This window comes from Cajanus cajan, chromosome 1 (genome assembly GCF_000230855.2).
Source record: "Cajanus cajan strain Asha chromosome 1, NIPB_CcT2T_4, whole genome shotgun sequence".
In the NCBI taxonomy this organism is placed as follows: domain Eukaryota; kingdom Viridiplantae; phylum Streptophyta; class Magnoliopsida; order Fabales; family Fabaceae; genus Cajanus; species Cajanus cajan.
In genome coordinates this window covers 73,307,128-73,313,154 of record NC_138517.1, presented here as the reverse complement: position 1 = coordinate 73,313,154, position 6,027 = coordinate 73,307,128, and the positions used below count along the sequence as shown (strand labels likewise).

Sequence of the window (6,027 nt, the reverse complement as noted above, 5' to 3'; positions counted from 1 at the left end):
TCGCCAGAAAAACTTGTGATAAGGGGTTTCCAAGTTTTTCCATAAAAACTTGTGAAGGGTGGGTTTTCAAGTTTCGCCAGAAAAACTTGTGAAGAGATGGTTTTCAAGTTTCACCAGAAAAACTTGTGAAGAGATGGTTTTTAAGTTTCGCCAGGAAAACTTGTGAAGGAGGGTTTCCAAGCTTCGCCAGAAAACTTGTGAATGATGATGGATTAATGTGAGACTTTGGATGAAGGGAGGATTTGTTGTGCCCAATGTGTGTGGGTATCCTCCAAAGTCCCACATCGGGTAGTTGTGAAGAAGAGAAGTGGTAGACTACTACTATAAATAAGGGGTGATAGTTTGGGTCTACTCACCACAACAACATAGGTTCCAATGGGTGTATTGGGGACTTGGGTAGTTGTGTGACATGAGAGTGTTTCCAAGTTTTGCCAGAAAACTTGTGTATGAAGGTTTCCAAGTTTTTCCAGAAAATTTGTGATGAGAGGGTTTGCAATTTTGTCCTTGTAAAAATTGTAAGTGGAGAGAAATAAAATGAGTTTGTTTTTGTTTCTCTATTTTTGTGTGTATGCTTCCGCTGTCGCTGTTTGAAGGCTTCTTTTCCCAACAGGGTTTACTGATAAGCGTCGGCAACATTGACGTCCATTATACAGACGTCATCACCCAACACCGCATACTTTCTAAAGTGTTGACCAAGATACACTTTCTGAGCACAGTACTATATCACTAAGTGATGTGATAATGTGAACAGAGGCCAAGAAGAACAATCCCTTTCTGCTTTGAGGGAAGAAGACGGTGCTATAGAGAATACCTTATTGTCGAAATAACCAAGGGGATGGATGCCGCTCTCAAGTGGAATCTTTTGAAGTTTCATTTGCTGCTATTGCTATCATAGATAAAGAAGTTGTGATCCCGTTAACGGAGTTCTATGTCTGGCTTTCGGTTTACCTTGGTTTCGGTGTTTTAATTGGAAGGCAGACTTCGTCTGATAATGGTATTGTTTGAGACTCTTTCTTTTGGAATTTCATTGAAACTTAATTTTTGTCGGTTAATATTGAATATTTATCATGATCGTTCTTTTGTTATACTTTTAGGCTAATTAGTTTTGTTTCATTGTTTTTGTTTATTAATTCTGTTGGAACTTCTCTTTGCAGCTGTGCAAGATTGTAGCGGGGAAGGGGGGTGTGGGGTGAGGGGAAGGGGGTGCGGGGAACGGGAGTGCAGGGAAGGGGGTGTAAATTTAGGAATTTCATTTTTTTAAGGGTAATTTAGACATTTTATATACTTTTTTTTAAAAAAGGGGGTGTATTTATACGAGAGTGAAGGTGTGTTTATCATCTGCCAAGGGAACATTTCGGGTGTAGAGATAGCCCAATCTGAAAATGGAGCTTGAAGATAGTTTACCATAAATGGATAAGGTCCAAATAACAATTCATCAAAAAGATAGTTACTGAAATTAAAAAAACTTAAATACAAACTTAGGAATCTGATTATAACATGCTGCTTTATTAATAAATAAACCAAATTCAAATACAAACTTACATAGATATTAAGAACGACTTGTGAATTCAAATTTTACAACCTATTCATCACGAATAAGCATATAAACTTATCTATAAGTCGAAATTAATATGCACTTCTCCCTACATACAACACTTTATTTGTAAACACTAGTCTGAAACAAATTGGACACAAACAATGAATTTTTGACCAATAGTAGAATTTAATGCAAATTTTCTTCCAACATAAGTTCCACATGCGTATAAACCTGGAAAAAAAATTAATGGTAAATAGGAGTAACAATAGGTAAAATATAGTAGACATACAAAATTACTCAGGTGAAATTTAACTTACCTATAAAAAATAGTTGCATGGTCATTATTTTATAATTTAATTTTAAAAATAAAAATAAAAAATTGATATAACTGCCAAGGAACAAATGCCACAAAGAAAGTTTTGTCAAATACAAAGGTTTACCTGTATGCCATTTTATAATCTTAAGGTTTCTTAGAATCCTTTTTGCTGGCAGGAGTTCCCCCATTCCTATTTTTTTTTTTTTAAATAAATATGAACAAATTTTAAAAACATAAATAAAAGAAAAGTAAAATAATATAAATTTTTACATATAAATATTTCTCATTTTAGTTTATATATATATATATATAAATAAATTTTTAATTATATTATTAAGCGGGGCAGGGACGGGGGCGGGTATGGGAGCAGGGGCGGGACGGGTATTAACATCCTCGTCCCCGCCCCCGATTTTATCAATCGGGGAAAACCTGAACCTGAACCCGAACCCGATAAACACAGGTTTTCCCGTCCAAATCAGGGCGGGTTCGAGCGGGTACTCACCGGGGCGGGTTAGATTCCCGGTTAGATTTATGACCTAAAATGTTATCAAGTTGTACAATAAAATAATATTAAATTATAGAAAATAATAAAATTTAAAAATAAAAAATGCACTTGGACTCAATTAGTAATTTGGTGGCGTAAAATAAGACTTTTGGTGTTTGGCTATGAAGGATGATGACAATTGTGTTATAATCATGTTGGGATGAGGATTTGATTTTGGGTAACATAAATGTTTAGATTAAAATAAGGCACAACTTTATGTAAGGACAAAATTAACTACTAACTTTTTTGACGATTTTATGATATTATAAATCGTCTACTTCATCCTTATGCACATGTCTACATGAAAGAATATAAGGTATAAGAGAAGTTAGATTTGATTCAAAGTCTTAATTACTAAAAATGAATGAAAACAATTAATTGTGTCACCCCTATAAAAGGAGATGAGGATTTTATTTGGAAGGAAGTCATTTTATGAGAGACCTATGATTTAGTTAGGAGTGATAATAACAATATTGTATGACACCTTAGGACACAAGGATTTTGTTGTAGAAGAGGTGATTTTGTATTGGACTTATGATTTTTTTTAAGAGGAGTGGCAATGATGTGTGAAGCTTGCGGAGACAACGATAAGAGAAAAAAAAAATTTTAATGGAATTTTCAATAAATTTTAGAAAATAATCATATTTTACTAAAATTATTAAAAACAAATTGCAGAAATTTCTTGTACAAAAAATTTGCCAAAAAACATAAGAAAATAATTGCCTGAAGAATTCATAAGAAAAATCCACATGAAAAAAAAAAAAAAAGCTCCAGTTCAAGTAATATTGTACAAGTCTTATTATACAAAATGAAGATATAAAAGTCAAAATATTTTTTTCAAGGAAACAAAAAAATTAGTTTTATATTATAAAAGATAATTAATTAATGAGATATTTATCGTATATATATAAAGGGCTATCGATGCTTAAATCAATCATAGGAATTAGGATTTGTTTGCTAAAATAAGCTTATAAAATAATCAATTGAATTAAAAGTTTTTAGTAAGATTAATTATTAATAAAGTAGTTGAAATGTAAAATTACATATTTATTCATTTGAAAGTGAAAGTGAAAGTGAGAAAATAACATACAAAATAAAATAATTTTTAAATTAAAAAGGATAAAAGAGAAGTAAATTAATGTTATATATAAAATTAAAGAGGTTATACAATTATTAACTTTAATTTTCTTTTGGAAATAAGTAATAACTTCCTAAAATAAATTTTCATATTTAACAAACTTATTTTGCTCAAATTAACTTACAAAATAGTCAAAGAAGCATATAAATTTTTCAAATGTCTTATGAAACACACTCTTAAGATTACCATAAACATAGAATTAAAGTTACAATAAAATAAAATTATCTATAATAATAATAATTATTATTATTTTAGTAACAATTACCTGGAGCTTTGAGAGTTCGGACTCATTCTTGCTGAACAAAACAAATAATAGAGTAGATTGTTTTGGATGTGCTTAATTTGGAGACTTGTTTTGCTAAATGGTTATAAACTCAATTTATAGGGCATAGAGATTCATGGTACATGCAATTAAAGGAACTTGCATCGCAATTCGTGGTAAAATGATGAATTCCTCATTCGAGTCTTAATGGTTTAACGAAGGTGAAATTGCTAATGTTTTTCATAGTTTGAATTGAAAAAATAAAAATAAAAAAAACTGCGTGGTTCTGTTTATCATATCGTCATGAATTAAAAGAAAAATTGTGACTTGAAAGGTGATGAATTTGCATGAAAATTTTGATGAAAGGATGAGTGAGAAGTTGTTAATAAATGAATTTAAACAGTGAAAGATATAAGATGGGTTATCAAATCTCTCATCCTTATTAGCTAAGAGACTGTAAAATGCTGCTTCATTTCCCAGAAATTCTAAATATAAATTAATATATTTTTGGTATAAATGCGATATTAGTTAGGATGAAGGAGTTTTGCAGAGGCATTGCATATGAATGCGTTGTTTGAATTGAAGGAATAGTCAACGTATTGCATTTGCATTGGTATATGAATACGAAAAGTGTGATAAACATACTTATTAATAATAACAAACTCATACAGAAAGTGTGATATACATACTGAAATGCCACTGGGAGAATAAAAAATTACAAAACAAAATTTATCTATATTCTATATACATTATAAACAAATATCCTAGGACATTGTTTACAAAGAATCAAAAGTATAATTAATTCGTATTGTATTGGGACATTTTTTTTCATTCAATAAAAAAGAAAAAAAAAATTCTCAATCAATTTTACAAATTGTTTAACTATGTTCAAGAATTTTTAATAAATTTGGAAAGATTAACGGTTCAGCACTACAAAGAAGAAAACTTCAATTACTCAATGTGTAATTAATGAAATTTTATAAAGAGAGACTATGTTGGTTAAAATTCATACGAAAAAAAACCCCTAAATCAATTTTAAAAAGCTATCGAACAAGTTTCATGATTAGTGAAGAAGAAATGTAGTGGAATGTATATACTGTTTTGAAAACTTACATTTCCTTCAATCAATTATCAAAAAGAAAAGAAAGAAAATAGTTGTAACATATATTTCTATACCTCTGATACCAATGGATAAAATTTATTAACCTTGAAATCAAATAAATACAAATCAAAACATATTATTGGAGGAAATAAAAAAAAACTATGCTCCTAATATAAGTTTTTCATGAAGTACGAAGAGAACTGAAATGAGAGAACTTAGAGAAAACTCCTTTCAATCACGAGTAGTTCATCAGTTCAGTTTAATATTACAATGATTAAGTAACATATTGTATGAGGATAGGACCTCTCATTAGGCATAAATTGAATAGTCCAATCCATCATAGGTCATTCAGAGCACAAATCTAATATAATATTCATTAATTAATCAAGTGTTAAAATAATTATTGATCATAACTTATATATTAAAAATTAAAGAGTAATTCTTAATAATTGATTAATGTTAATCCATAAAATAAATAAATTAAATAATTAATACAACAATCATGTATTTTGTTGTTTTATTTTTGTTTGGCTAAATACCATTGCATGTGATAAGAATGATAATATGTCAAGTCTTAAATAGAAGAATATGTCAGACTTTAAACAAGGACTATAGCTTGATTTATTTAAAGTCTAGTTAGACTTAACCCAATCTATTTAATAAAAAGACAAGATTTACACTAAAAAAAACTTATTTATTTTAAAAAAGGTTGGGAAAAAAGGCTATTAAATTTGATAGGTTGACCTATTTATCTATATAATATAATAAAAAATAATATACATATTACATTATTATCAATATAATTATATAAATAAACTTATAATACAAAAATCAAATTATCAATATTTTTTACATTTTTACTACAATTAAATGTTTTAGATTCTTTGTTCATACGAAATTAAAAAATCAAAATAGAAACTCTAACAATCACATCTTCGTTTGCTCTTTTCCTTTATCTTCATGATTGATTATTTAGAATACTCCAAATGAGATATAAGGAATATTTAGGAAGTTATTTTATAAGACTATATTCTTTCATTACAATCTATGCGTGAATATATGTTAGTGTATATGATTATGCATGAATTATCCATCTTAAGTTAGTGTTTATTTTTATTTTAAACTCTA

The 6,027-nt window shown here is 28.8% G+C and overlaps 1 long non-coding RNA gene across 1 annotated transcript; it reads right to left on the bottom strand.

The window, feature by feature from the left end:
* Positions 1–1,377: 1,377 nt before the first annotated feature.
* LOC145958359 (uncharacterized) lies at positions 1,378–5,604 on the bottom strand. The gene is made up of 3 exons (XR_014434124.1): positions 3,801–5,604; positions 1,978–2,043; positions 1,378–1,768 (listed from the first exon to the last, which is right to left on the bottom strand). It is a non-coding gene; the product is annotated as an uncharacterized LOC145958359 (long non-coding RNA).
* Between the last annotated feature and the right edge of the window lie 423 nt (positions 5,605–6,027).